The 15,951-nt window shown below is 37.6% G+C and overlaps 1 pseudogene; it reads right to left on the minus strand.

Moving 5' to 3' along the window:
* Positions 1 to 2,500: 2,500 nt before the first annotated feature.
* LOC112403698 (protein FAM92A pseudogene) lies at positions 2,501 to 3,354 on the minus strand (annotated as a pseudogene).
* Between the last annotated feature and the right edge of the window lie 12,597 nt (positions 3,355 to 15,951).

Raw genomic sequence — 15,951 nt, forward strand, 5'->3', positions numbered from 1 at the left:
GTAAGGTTACGTTGTTTATTTGAGCTGTTTCTTGTTTCTTGAGGTAGGATTGTATTGCTATAAACTTCCCTCTTAGAACTGCTTTTGCTGCATCCCATAGGTTTTGGGTCATCGTGTTTTCATTGTCATTTATTTCTAGGTATTTTTTGACTTTCTCTTTGATTTCTTCAGCATTCTCTTGGTTATTTAGTAACATATTGTTTAGCCTCCACGTGTTTGTATTTTTTACAATCTTTTTCCTGTAATTGATATCTAGTCTCATAACATTGCTGTCAGAAGAGATACTTGATATAATTTCAATAATTTTAAATTTACCAAGGCTTGATTTGTGACCCAAGATATGATCTATCCTGGAGAATGTTCCATGAGCACTTGAGAAGAAAGTGTGTTCTGTTGTTTCTGGATGGAAAGTCCTATAAATATCAATTAAGTCTATCTGGTCTAATGTGTCATTTAAAGCTTGAAGCTTCTCCATCGAATCTGAATGAGATCCTTCCTGGGTAGAGTAATCCTGGTTGTAGGTTTTTCCTTTTCATCACTTTAAATATGTCCTGCCACTCCCTTCTGGCTTGCAGAGTTTCTGCTGAAAGATCAACGGTTAACCATATGGGGTTTCCCTTGTATGTTATTTGTCGCTTAGTGTTTAGATAAAGATCTCCGGGAGAGCTTTCACTGATTGATATTACATGGGGCTGGGAGGTCTCTGGTGGTCCAATATCCTGTAGTTTGCCCTCCCTCCTCAGAGGCTCAGTCGCAACACCTGGCTGAGTCAACAAGACCCTGCCGCAGGGCTCAGAATAAAAAGAAGAGAGAAAACAAACAAACAGACTCTAGGACAAATGGGAAAAGCAAACCTAAACAGACAAAATCACACAAAGAAGCATACACATAGACACTCACAAAAAGGGGAAAAGGAAAAAAAAAAGAAGGAGAGCAACCAAACCAATAAACAAATCCACCAATGATAATAAGCACTAAAAACTGAACTAAGATAAACATGAGACCAGAAACAAATTAGATGCAGAAAGCAAATTCGAAGTCTACAGTTGGTTCCAAAGTCCACCCCCTCAATTTTGGGAACATTCATTGTCTATTCAGGTATTCATCAGATACGGGGTTTATCAAGTTGACTGTGGGGATTTAAGCTGCTGCTCCTGAGGCTACAAAGAGAAATTTCCCTGTCTCTTCATTTTCTCACAGCTCCTGGGGTTTAGCTTTGGTTTTGGTCATGCCTCTGTGTGTAGACTACCCTCAGGGGTCTGTTCCCTGCCCAGACAGGAGTAGGTTAAAGCAGAAGCTGATTAGAGCTCTCTTGCTCACTCAGGCCAGGGAGAGGGAGGGGTACTGTAGTCATAATTGGAATGTGGGGTGAGCCTGCGGCAGCAGAGACCTGTATAACATTGCAACAGTCTGAGGAAGTTTCTCCCGAGGAAGTTGTCCCTGGATCACGGGACCCTGGCAGTGGCCTGCTGCACAGGCTCTTGGGGGGCATCTGGGTAGTGATCTGTACTTGCACACAGGATTCTTGGTGGCTGCAGCAGCAGCTTTAGTGGTTCATGCCTGTCTCTGGTGTCAGAGCTGATAGCTTCAGCTTGTGTCCTTCTCTGGATCTCATTTTGGTGGTGCTCTGCCTTCTGTGGGCAGACGGAGAAGGAATCCCCTCTCCTCGTGCACCCTGAAACAATGGTCTCTTGCCTCTTAGGCAGGTCCAGACTTTTTCCCGGACTCCCTCCCAGCTAGCTGTTGCGCAGTAGCCCCCTTAAGGCTGTCTTCACACAGCCAACCCCAGTCCTCTCCCTGGGGTCTGACCTCCGAAGCCCAACCTCAGCTCCCAGCCCCCACCCGCCTCAGCAGGTGAGCTGACAAGTGTCTCAGGTTGGTGAGTGCTTATTGGCAATGATCCTCTGTGGCAGAATCTCTCTGCTTTGCCCTCTACATCCCTGTTGCTGCGCTCTCCTCCGTGGCTCTGAAGCTCCCCCCCCCTGCCCACTGCCCCTCCCCACCAGTGAAGGGGCTCCCTAGGAGGGGCTCCTTTTCCTCCTTCACAGCTCCCTCCCAAAGGTACAGGTCCCATCCCTATTCTTTTGTCTCTATTTTTTTTCTTTTGCCCTATCCAGGTACATGGGGATTTTCTTGCCTTTTGGGAAGTCTGAGGTCTTCTGCCAGCGTTCAGTAGGTGTTCTGTAGGATTTGCTCCACATGTAGAGGTATTTTTGATGTATTTGTGGAGAGGTAGGTGATCTCCACGTCTTACTCCTCTGCCATCTTGAAGGTGTCTCCCTGTTTATTCTTCTAAAATAAAGTTTACATGGACACATCCTGAATTTTATTTATTTATTTATTGGTCAGCATAAATTTCCTTTAATAATTTCTCCATTTCCAGTAGGATTTCATTTTGAGGTTTAACATATGAATCCAGTGTAAAGTTCTACAGTTTTAGTAAATCTGGATTTCAAGTCGTTTAAGATGAAAATGGAAATGCAAAGTTTACTTAAGAAATTTAATTTTCTTCTTCTATAACGTCTAAGTCTTCATCTTCTTCATCGTCCTCTTCTGCTTGTTGATCCTTTCTTAGTCAACAAATAGTTACCTGTCCTGCTCCAGATAAACACTTAGCTGACAGTGATCTCTGAAGAGGTGACTTTGAATTTGCTCTGACGATATCTAAATGACATAAATAATCTGGTGGATACAGAGACTTTTGGAAAACCTCTAAATCTTCTTCATCAATCTGTTGTATATTTTGGTAGAAAGCAGTGTAGAACTCTAAAGCTTTGCTGTGAAATAACATTTCAATAATGATAAATTCTGAAAATATAGTCTTTATATCCATTATTTTCTGCTTTTCAAAATTGTCAATAGTTTCCTCCAAATGACGAGTTGTTCAGGTAGCATCCCTTGTAACTCTTTGTAGTTCAGTTTCTGCCTGTGAAATAACATATCAGTCAGATAGGTTTCTCTGACATATTCTTTCTGAGTTAACTGTTGAAAAGCTTCTTGATTCCTTGCTGTTAATGTTACTTTGAGGTCATCTCGTTTCATTTCTACAATGGTTCCATAAGCTTTCAAATGTTCAACTACTTTGGCTTCAAGTCTTTCAACGTCTGCTTGTCAATAATCCTGAAGTTTGGCAAACTCGTCAGCAAAGTTTTTCAGGCCCTGCTTTAAATTTGGGGTCTCTGTAGAGACATACACATTGATTTCATTCACCAGGAGCTCTGCTTTGTATCCCAGTCTGGCAGTTTTCTGCACATAAGCAGCAAAGATTTAGCACAGCTCTCCAAAATACTTCTCCACATTTGTGACAGCATCTTACAATTGAGCATCCTGGTTCTGCAAGCTGCATTTCAACATCTTGCCTCACACACAGCCAGAGACTGCAGGCTGGGGCCCAAAGACAGGGGCTCCGAGGCACCCAGGCCCATCCTGGATTTTAAAAAGAAATACATGTAAAATAAGTAATTTCTAGATTTACCTTTATAGTCTATTGAAAAGGGCTTTAACTTGGCAGCGCAAAACAAATTTAATGCACAGCACTTTAACGAATATCACTACTCAAGAACAGTATGAAAAATATTAATTTTAAAAAGCAATTTTTAAAAAGATAAAGTGTAAAATATTTCCTGAAAGCAATACCCATTAAACAACAACAACAGTTCAGGTCAAAGACATCTTTTTTTTTCTTTATGTATGGGTTATTTCACAGAGGAATAGTTGAGACTCCGTGATTGTATGTGATTGTATGAACATTGTGGTTGCTTATTCAGTACTCAGAATGCTGAGACTTACTGGTTGTCATTTAGGATCAGAATGAATACACTTAGGAATACCCACTTCCAACTAAGATGGAGTAGCTGGGAACAGAATTATCACTGAACCTGAAAAATAAAAAATGCAGATGGACAAAATATATGGAATAAAGGTTATCAGGGCACTAGCATCAGTGAATGTAGGACAGTGATGCCTGAAAGATGGGGAGAAATGCTGTGTGCCTTATGAATTTCCCTAGATTTCTGTGTTGAGAGGATTTCCAGGCCGTAGAGTATGAAGGCAGAACTGAGGCAGAGTCTGGCCAACACCCTGAGTTGAAGAGACAAAGCTGAGAGTTTGAGGACAAAAAGCTGCCTGGAGTTTACCTCCCTAAAGTGCTGCAGAGGAGAGAGCTGCACAGAAAGAGGACACAAAGATCTGAGCCAGTCCCTTTATTTCTTTAGCAGAGTGCTAATGAGTGAATGGGAGTGAGGAAACTACCCAAGGCCAGGGAAAGAACCCCCCGAACAGGTTAAGGTGACAGTGCATGGCAGCCTCTCTTCTCTCCAGCCAGACTCGAAAACTTCATGATTCGTAGGGCATCAGGTGGAGCTCACTGAAGTGTCTTCATCAATCATAGGAAATAATTGGTCTAAAACACTTCTCCAGTCTTGCCTAATAAATCTTAAAAGCAAGAACAAACAGTATCCAAGTAAATTAACTGTGACCCAGAACAAAGCTCAAGAATATTTATGACAATACAAAAATATCCAGCATCTAGCAAAGTGAAGTTCACAATGCTGGAATTCAATAAAAAATTATTAAACAGACAAAGTAATAGAAAAATATGACTCATAATGACAGGAAAAAATCAATCAAAAGCCAGAGCTGACATAGATGTTAGAATTAGCAAATAAAAACATTAAATAGTTATCATAACCCTATTCTTTATGTTCAAAATTTAAGTATAGACATGGAAGACATAAAAAGAGTCAAAAATTGCATTTCTATAAATGTAAACTAAAATGTTTGACTTGAGTAATACACTAGATGGGATTTGTGAAAATTTAACACTCCAGATGTAAAAATTAGCAAGCATGAAGACTTGGGAATAGACATTATTAAGATGATACACAGAAATAAAGGAGAATTTTTTTAAATGAATAGAGAATCAGTGAGATATGGAACAATTTCAAGTGTCTAATATGCTTGTAATCAGAGTGCTCAAAGACAGAGGATAGGGACTGGAAAAAATATTTGAAAAAGTAAAGACTGAAAAAATTCCAAATTTGATGAAATCTATGAATCCACATATCAACAATATCAATGAATCCCAAGTACAAGAAACAAGAAGAAAACTATATTTCACATAATAATCTATTACCATAATTATGGTAATGGTAATGGTATTATGGTAAAGAGAAAAAATTTTAAATCATGCATATGATGAAGAACTTATATCCAGAATATATAAAAACCTCCCAAAACTCAATAAAAAGAGAACAACTCATTTTTTTTAAAAAGTGGGCAAAAGATTTTAATAGACCCAAACAGATATGCTATTGTGGCAAATAAGCAAATGAAACAATACACAGCATGACTTGTCATTAAAGAAATGCAAATTAAAACTGTAATGAGATACCACCACGCATCTATTAGGATGGCTAAATTTAAAAAGACAGAGCATCCTAAGTGCTGACAATTCCCAGGATGTAGAGTAACTGGAGCCCTCATATAATACTGAAGAGAATAGCACAGCTATCAACACTCTGGGAAAGAGTTTGGCAGTTTCTTAAAAAGTTACACACACCCATACCATGTGATCTAGACAGTCCACTCTAGGAGGGAAATAAAAGTCTATGTCCATGCAAAGACTTGTAGAGGACTCTTCAAAAAAACTTCATGTTTAATTGCCAAAACCTCTAAACAAATAAAAAAAGTGAATTGATAAACTCGTATCTTATACATGTTTCTAATATAATTTTACATACATAGTATTTTTATATAATAAATATTTATACAATAAAATTAACATATTTTTATACATGTATGCAATATAATTATTCTATACAAAAACTTATATAATGGAATTCTGTTAGGCAATAAAGATGAATGAACTGTTGATATATTCTACATCATGAATTAATCTCCAACTAATTATGCTGAGTGAATGAAGCAAGTAAAAATAGAGTACTCAATATAATTCTATTTATATCAAATTCTAGGAAGTGCAAACAAATCCAGAGTGACAGATTAGTCTATAATCTATAGTGACAGACTAATCTGGGGACAGGGTATGTGGGTGGAGTGAGGAGAGGTAGGAGAGAGGATTTATAAAAAGATAAGGAAATCTTTGGGAATGATGGACATGTTCATTACTTTGATTGTATTAATGGTTTCATGGGTGTATACATATGTCAAAACTCATAAAATTGTGTATTTAAATTAGGTGGTGTTTGTCGTTTAGTAATATTACATCAATAAAGAAGTTAAAAAATAAGTACACTTAGGAATGCATAGCTTTTTCTATCCCTGTTAACACTCTTAACTTGGAGTGTACTGTCTTGGAAGGTAAACTGTGCAGTATAACAGTGGCAAAATAAAAGATGTATTTTCCTTTGACATTACTATTATCTTATTCTATGATACAAATTATTGACCAAATATCTTTCTGTATACATTTTAGTCATTTTGGAAACTCTCTTCGGTGGAATGTTTCTATTGGGGCTGCTGTTTTGCCAATAACTAGATACATTACTGGCATAACATATCTGGACCCTCCTGGTCTCAGCTCTGGAAGCCAAAGGAAGAAAACCTCCTCTGTGATGACTCACCAATCAGATTTCATTGTGCAACTAACTGTTCAGTACTGGAATCATTTATTTCATGCTACTCACCAGAGAAATTATTCTTTGGGAAGTTTAAAACTTTTTGTGGAAACATTTTCCTCATTAAAAAAGCAATTTGTGGGCTTCCTTCGTGGTGCAGTGGTTGAGAGTCCGCTTGCCGATGCAGGGGATGCGGGTTCGTGTCCCGGTCCGGGAAGATCCCACATGCCGCGGAGCGGCTGGGCCCGTGAGCCATGGCCGCCAGGCCTGCGCGTCTGGAGGAGCCTGTGCTCCGCAGTTGGAGAGGCTACAACAGTGAGAGGCCCGCGTACAGAAAAAAAAAAAATTTTGTATTTCTTATAGAAAATTTTACAAAATACCCCCCAAAATTTTAAGTATACTATATAGTTGCAACTGCTATTAATATTTGGCATAATTTACCTGTATATTTTATTAAAAATCATATTTATATGTTATGATAACACTACATAAAGTCATGTATCTTGGTTTTTTCACTTGATATTAAATGACAGTTTTTATCCTAAACATTTTAACGGCTGTCATAAATTCAATCATTTAGACATACCATGATTTATCACCCATCTTCTGTGTTTAGACTTTCATGTAGTCTTAAATCGTTTACTACTATAAATAACATTGCAGCATTCACATTTTGCATAAAACTGTTTTCTTGGAGAATCTTCTCTGAAATGGAATTCTCTTCTTAAGCATACCCATAACCTAAAAATTCCTCTTTCCGGTTCAAGAATCCATTATCATCTACTGAGCACTTACTATGCAAGAGACTGTGTAGTAGAGGATAAGAACCTGAATGCAGCCTTAAGTCCTACAGCAGCTAAAAGAAGAAGAAATGAACATAGGAGTTTCAGAGAAATAGGTTCAAATTTGAATTTGAAAGCTCTTAAACAGTATTTTAAAAATACCGAATATGGTGGAGTGGAGTGTGCTGTATGTATTCTTCTGCAGGAATTCTTCCGTCCTCTGGGTTTGGGTGTTTCTCCAGCAGTCCTCCATAGCATCAGTGTAACTTGAACCACATGTTCATATGCTAAATAAGAACCATCTCTTGGTATGGCTGGGGTAGAAATGGCTAAATGTCTTCCTTGCTGATTTTAATGTTCATAGAGATGAAACCAAGATGACAATTTGAGTTCCTTAATGTTAGTATGCAAAGAAAGTCTCCACATATATTTTTAAAAATTAGAGAATGTCATAAAATAAAAATGGTGTATTTTTCTTTCTTCAATGTGTATAGAAATTTTCTTCCACAGAGTTCAGATTTTCTTATAAAAACATTTTATGGGAAAAACGTGCTGTTGGAAATATTTGTGAAATCATTAGTGGCGTTGAGTAGGCAACTATGAACCATATAGTAAAAGATAATAAAAGAGAGCAAAAGAGTGGTCAGAGACAAATTAAAACCCTGGTTGAACAAACACAGTATTGGTAAAAATGTTATATTGATATCAATGAAAAGACAAAATGTACATTGAGGGCAATTTGGTTCACTATGGTGAAACATTTGAAAATGCTTAAAAATGGATTATTTACTTTGTAAAACTCAGAGAATTTGGATAGCAATGGCCTTTGTGAATAAAGTACGATTATTCAGAGAAGGGAATTATGGAGCTAAAAAAAAACACCGGAACTCATTCCAGACTGGAGTGAAGGCCTGGAATTATCTGGATGGAGAGACATAAGACCACTTCGTCTTCAGTATTCAGAATGCAGCAGGAAACTGCTAAGGGGTTGTTGCTACCATTAGTCTTTTAAAAGCAGCTGTGAATAGGATAGAAAATGATTCATAAATACAGACACTGGTTATGCCACTCCCTCCCCTACGAACCCTAACAGACATTCTCGATCAATTGCGGACTTTTTCACATTAGACCTAACAGGGGTTCGGAATCCTTCTTAGTGTAATACCATGGGTGTGCACTACCCACAGATGGACTTTAAAGATATTTAACATGACTTCCAAATTGGAGATATATTGATGTTTCAGTTTTCTCATCACCTGCTTATTTGATAGAACTCTTGTGTAGGGTACATAAGATAGTTCATGTTAAAGTACATTGTTAATAAAATGCTGGAAATTGTTAATGCAGAGATGACAGATAGGATGATTATTTGTTTATGTTTATTAAAATGTGGCTAATGCACTAACAAGCTAAATTCTTTTACCTACAACCTAGAAGTCCTTACTGTATGCAGACTTTTGTTAGAGTCATGTTAACGCTATTGCATGTGTGTTTTCCCTTAGACTGTGTGCTTCCCGAGGGCAGAGCAGGTGTCTTTCATCTTTGTATTTCTGGGACTTGTTGTAATATCAAGAACATAGAATATACTCAATACTTGTTGAACAGAAAGCTGGATAGTTCAATATTTTTAAACTCACAATTCACTCTTATTACAATCCTAGATGAGGCCGGCAGTTCAGAATTTTACCTTCCATCTACATTAGGCATTTTCCAGCCGCTGTGAATTTGGATTTCATGTAGTTTAGTCTGGATGTTTCTGTCCAATTCTGTCGTGATATTTATAAACCAACACATATGATACTCTTCTACATTGTGTAATAATGTACCTTCCTTTTGCTGGAAATGGTTCTCAAAAGGAAAGTATTAATCCAACCACAAATATGTTTACTTTTTGAGATTCAAGGACCTGAAATAGTGATAGAATCTTTGACTTTATCTCTGTTCGGTCTTGCTACCATCCGCCAACTGATTTTGAGATTCCAAAGGAAAATCTTTTCATATGTGCCCTCTTGAGCATCGTATACTTTAATTCCTAAGAATTTAGGATTCAACTTGCTCTGCTCCGAGGGTGGTGTGTTTTAGTTCATAGAAATATTGAGACAGGAATGCCTTGGCAAATTTGTTTTGGAAGGAGAGATGAATATTTTAAGCTCATATTCATACTGCCTGGGGAGAAATTTGTAATCTGGATCCCACAGCTGTTGCTGGGTGAACCTGTGGGGTCGTTTTCCTCTGGCTAAACCAGTAGGGGGTTCCCAATGCCTGTCTCTACAGCTAGATGCTCTCTGCATTTTTATTACTTGCTGTAACCTTAACAACTATGTTTGGAAATGCATGGTTTTTTAAAAAATCCCCTGATAACTTATGTATTTTGTATTGACTTGAAATCATGCTCATTCACAGGTTCTGCATTTGAGAGGAAACGAAAAGGATTTGGATAGATTCTTAAAATATTTTTCAAGAGTGGGAGCTAAAAGGAGAAGCTTTTTTTTTTTTTTTTTTTTTCTGTCCTAAGAGATGGCTTTTGGGTTGATGCCATAAAATCTAGTGTGTGTGTGTGTGTGTGTGTGTGTGTGAGCACAAGCGACATGTCCCTGTGTGCTAGCATAAGATCCATCCATTTTACCTTCCTTTCCCTCATAGCATTGTGGTACTTCAACACTTGACTCTAAATCTCAAGGCTGTGAGGCCCTGTGATAGCGTAAAGCTATCAGCTAGGGGAAAGCAGAGACGTGACATTTCAAGGGAGAGAATTTTCTAAAAGTAGACAAACAGGGAGGGGCAGATGGTTGGTGGCAAATTTTCTGCACCCCTATGCACCTCAGAGCAAAACAGTGTTTTGCAGATAGTAGGTTCTAGCAAATATTTATCAGTCTGATATTATATTCTATATTCTTTGAGGAATTCTTTGGGTCTGTTTAATAATTATTTTGGGGAAAACATGAAACCATGTTAGCAATATGTGATTTGCATATTATAAATATACCAGCCTCTGAAAACACTTGCTGCTTTTGTTTTCATAAAACTTGTTTTAGGAAGAAAAAAAAAAACCTGTTTTCAAGGTTTGCTCCTAATACTGATATTCTCATTTTTAGAGTTTCTGACTTCAATCTGAGAAGAGGTGTTGAGACCTTTGGGCCACACTGTTCTTATCCTTGACTCACTTGATCCTCAAAGTTGATTTCCCATTTTTAAAATGCATATTACATCATCTGTCTGTGTGAATAATGGTACAAGAATGAACTCATGGTTAAAAATTACTTGCAATTTGGAAAGGTTGGTTTCTATAGCTTTTAAGTGCACAATATCGAGTTGATGTACATAATGAGTTTTTTTTTTTTTTTTTTTTCATTCAACAGCAAGGTGTTTCCTTCACTGAGCTTTGAATGGGTCTTATGAAGAGGATTTTCAAGTGACACCTGGGAGAGCAAGGCAGTCATTACTGACTTTACAAGAGCTTCTTTGGATATATGTTACCCTATCACCAACTTTGCTGGTGATTTAAATTCAGCACTATATTGGCTCTGATAATGTTACCCAACAAATTGGATAGCACATATTCTGACATCTTATCTAGGGGATCTCAGCTGTTCCCTTGCAGAAATAAGTTTGGAGCAGGGCTGCAATGCAACCTTAATTACAGGGCAGATGGACCAGCTACAAATGGATGTTTTGCTGCTAGATGTTCTGTTCCAGAGAAGGATGCAATCAGTTCAAGCTGTTTTTGACTGATGTTTCAGATTGTGGTCTTGTAAACAGGTCTGAAAATAGCCACTTTTTAAAGACTGTAAATTCTTGTATTTAGGGTTATGCCTTAAAAATGAACCCTAAAAGGAATAAGGGTTGGAGGATGGAGTAGCTTTCAGTTTTGAATTGCTAGCTGGATGGCTGTAGCACTGTTCTTAAAAGAGGAGGAAGCAGGTCATTAGAGGGGATGCATCTAAATGCTGTGTGTCAGAAATGAAAGGAAAATGGAGTTTCCTTGATGCTGGGGAACTGTATAACTAGCTGGGATAACAAACATTGATATTTACTGTAGTGGAATGCAAGGAAGAAGCTGAAAAACAAAACTCCTGGTGTCTCTGCTCCACATCTGCTGAACTAATTTGGGGGTAATTTTATAATTTTAATGTGCGTGATGCTCTTCCCCAGTTGCTAAAGTACCCTGTTGTATACCAGATGTCAGACATTTAATGAGGCCTCTGAGGCTCAGGATGGGTTGCATTGCACGTGTTTAATGCTTGCCAGGTCTTTAGATAAACCCACAAGCTTGTGTTTCCTGGTTAGCATTGATTCACAATACTTAGATCCTTTCGTAAATGTTAATGGCCATTCTAGCCAGGAGGAGGGGCTGGAGGCTACTCCATCCACTCTTGTCAGTATCACCCAAGATGGGTGCAAATGTAAAAGGCTCCAGGTTCTGGGGTACTAAGGGGTTAGTATTATGAAAGATGGAATTAAAACTCCCAGCCTATAAAGGTATGGCTTGAAGTACAGTAAACTGACCAAGAGAGTACAGTTCCTAGAGTCTAGGATTTAAGTCCTGGCAAAACACTGAATTTCTCCGTCTCAAGTTTCCTCAACTTTAGTATAAGGATAATATTAATATCTATCTCTTAGATTTGTTGTAAGCAAAAAATAAAATATCCAGATAAAGCATTTAGCTTAATGTCTGGTACAGCCTTAATGCTGCTCCATAAATGTTATTTAGTTTTGATATTATTATCTGATCTCTTGGGTATTCACTTTATCTTGGGGAATCCTCTTCTGTGGAGCTTGACTTCCAGCTAAGGTAGATGATGACTTAGGTCACCTATGCTACAGTCATTAGTTCCCCTTTTAGAGGTGGTTTATCTGGATGTTTGGAGCACTAGGTCTAGAGTCATACAGACTTGGGTCAGAGTCCTGACACTTAAAACATCTGTGACAGTGGGAAGTTTATTTAACTTTGTTAAACCTCAGCATAATGATCTTTATTTTTTCCAGCTTTAATGAGATACAATTGACATATAAAACTGCGTAAATTTAAGGTGTACAACATGAAAATTCGATACACAAATATATTGTGACATGATTACTACAACAGGGTTAGTTAACCCTTTCATCACCTCAGATAATTACCTTTTTTTCTTTTGTGGTGAGAACATAAGATTTACTGGCTTAGCAATTTTCAAGTATATAATACAGAGTTGTTAACTGTAGTTTCAACCTTTTACCTTTTTTCCTTTTGTGGTGAGAAAACAAGATTTACTGTCTTAGCAATTTTCAAGTATATAATACAGAGTTGTTAACTATAGTTACCATGCTGTACATTAGTTCCCCAAAACTTATTCATCTTATACATGAACGTTTGTACCCTTTGACCAACATCTCCCTCATTTCCCCCACTTGCCAGCCCCTGGCAACCACTATTCAGCATCTCACTGGTCATAGATTTTTTTTTAACTGGACAAGTGAGTCTTCTCATTCCCACTGAACTCACATTCCACCTACTTTTGACTTTGATTCTGATGATAAGTTTACCTCAGTCATTTTAAGATTATAGACTTTGGGTTCAAAGTGTGTGGTCTTCAATCTCTTAGTCTTAGATGGCTCGTTCTTTTAGCTAGATATTCCTGGATTTGAAGACCAGCTGGATGTGATATTTTGAGAAAGAATCTCTTTTAGCATTAGTTTCCTCAACCTTAAAATGGGAATTAAAATTATCTAATTTTTGACATTACATTTTAAAATGAGCTTATGCAAATAAAGCACAGTGCCTTGCCTGGCCCATGTTATAGGCTGTCAGTAAACAAGTCAGACTGCTGCAGGAGGTGAGGGAGTGTTGAGGCAGAAGGAGTCATACAATGCAACTGTAGCTTGGATCCATGACCTAGAGCTTACTTTATCAGAGGATAGGTTCCAAACTTTCACTCATATTTAACCCTTTCTCTTCCTTCTTTTGGCTTAGACTCTTTTTTCTTTATCCACTCTTATTTCTCCCGTTCTATGCCCCTAGACCCAAGGCCAAATCAACCAGGCATTAAGTATGCAAATATAAGTTGGTGCCTTTTGTATTGTCCACTGATGCTTTGGTACTTTTTACTGCTGATGCGGAAGAGTCAACAATGGCTAAATTCATTGCTCAGATTCTGGAGAAAGTCAAGCATGAGGTTACTGTCAGGCTAGGAAGGTAAGCTGTGGACCCAAGGTCTGATGGTCAAGGCCGAGCAGAAAGCAGAAAGATGTATAGGGACTCTAAAACAACTATAGTACATTGAAGATGCAGTGCCATTGAATTCAGTTTTCTGCACACAACTCCTTTCATAGCTGGCTTCTTTCATAGTTTGACTTCTGCCAAATTGCACCTTGGAGTAAAAATTAAAACAAAACAAAACATTCCTTGCCACCACTGATGGATCTCTGTTGCAGATTTTTTCAACAGGTGACAGCCACTCTGAGAACAGAGAATTGACAGCTGCCTGAAGTCAGCAGTTAGAGCTGAAACTGAGAAATGCGTGCTATAGTGCTGCTTAGTGAGAATTTGAAAATTTCCCCCTGAACTTTAAACCCTTTAATATACCTGCCATAGTGTTTTCTGAATTAGAAAATTGCAGGAGAAACTAAAAGTGAGAAAGAACTACTGAGAAGGTGAAAATATTTTTGCTGACATAAAAGACAGGAAAAAAACCCAGAACTTTCAATGATATTTTGAACAGGACTTTGTAACATATCCTTATAAGTTATTTTTATATTGGTGCATGTAAACTATGAGGGAGGAAAAACTACAGAAGAAAAGGCGATTCCAAATTATGTTAGAATATTACATTACTTTGAGTACATGTGATTGAATTATCTTAAATATAATTAAAGAGGTATAAAAAGGCACTTTTCTCTTTCTTCAGTAAGTAATTACTGGGCAGATATTTTTGAAATACTGGTTGAGATGTATATGAAACTGTTAGCTAGTCTAACTTATCCATATGTCTAGGTGTGGCCCTGGCAGGGAGTTCAAGTTATTCTATTATGGAGTTGGATAAACTGCCTTTTCTTTTAATTTTCAGTTTGATATGAAATAAATTATTTAAGGTGTCTAGTAACATAGATGCTGAGAGTCAATCCTGGTTAAAAGGAAAGGGGAAACTAAATGAAAACATTAGTAACCCTGTACTCCACAGAGTTTGTTTTGCTTACCTCATATTCCATAAGTGTTGACCCATCATCTTTAACATATCCTCTAAATTTGGTGAAAATCCTTGCGACTGTTTTTGAAGGATGTGATCACAGACAGAAATTTTATTTTATTTATTTGGTTTAAAGAATCAAACAAATGTGTTTGAGGACCTACGCTGCATGCTTCTATGGATTCATAGGGTGACTGGAGTGGAGAACTCAATTCACTCAGAGTTGCCTCTCTGAGGAGGTGACATTTGAGCTAAGAAGTGAAGGATAAAAAAGACCAAACGTAAACATCTAGAGCAGAGGAAATGACTGGTTCAAAGTCTTGAGGGCAGGAGTGAACTTGTTATCTGGGTGCACTGGAAAATAAGTTTCCCTTAAGAATTCTGAACCACACACCTGGATTCAATGTGTGGAACTCTCTTTTATGACTCCCAAATACTAAAGCCAAGAATTATGTTAAAGTAGTCATGGTTGGCATTGCCCCTAGAAGAGGTAAATGAATTTTCTCTGCACAGAAAGACTTCACAGTAAAGTTTTCCTAAACACACAAGAAATCAGGTCACCGTAACTGGGAGACAGCAGAAACTATAGTCTACATAATCAAAAGCCCAAAGATGGCAAATGCTAGAATGATCAGAACAGAATTTTAAATGAGCATGTTTAATACGTTGAGAAAAATGAAAGAATATTAAATATGTTTAGAAAAATGAAAGAGTATTTAAGGTCTCTCTTTACCAGAGGACATGTATTGAACACATTTTATGTGGCAGGCAGTGTCCTGAGTGCAGATCTTATAAGGTCTCCATTCCAGTTTATTAATTATCTCAATTGTTCAGCTCTGTCTCTGGAACACCTATGTACCTGCTTCTTCTCCTAGATACTCTTCTGGGTTCCATTCAAGGTCAATTTGCCTTATTTTTCAAAATCTACCTCTTGGTCCAATGTTGTAGAATGTACGGTGGGCTACCTTTCAAGGGCACACCTGTTTTCCACTCTGCTTGTGACCTAAAATGAAAGAGTGCTCTGTCCTTGAGCCTGACACAAGTGGGCAGATTTTAGAAATAATGATTGGTTCAATGGTACAATTCATAAAAATGGACATAGAATTGGCAAATGAGAATTATAAAGGATTTGAATTATTTGGACCATTGGAATGAAGGGTGAAGGGCTTTAACACACACACACACAGATAAAAGATAAAGAGCAGGAGAGAAAGAATGAAGAACATTTTTACATTGACATTTGAATTCAAATTTCATGGTTACCATAACTGATTTATGCTCGACATATTCTAGAAATGACAGAAAACGTAGGCATGAACTGATGGCATTGATGACAATAAAATAAGTGTTTTAAACATGGATGAGAGACAGTACAGTATAAGAACCTCAAAAATCTTCATTAAGAAATAATTATGGCCTCATCTTCTC

Source organism: Neophocaena asiaeorientalis, unplaced genomic scaffold (assembly GCF_003031525.2).
Source record: "Neophocaena asiaeorientalis asiaeorientalis breed wild unplaced genomic scaffold, Neophocaena_asiaeorientalis_V1.1 scaffold147, whole genome shotgun sequence".
NCBI classification, from domain to species: Eukaryota; Metazoa; Chordata; class Mammalia; order Artiodactyla; family Phocoenidae; genus Neophocaena; species Neophocaena asiaeorientalis.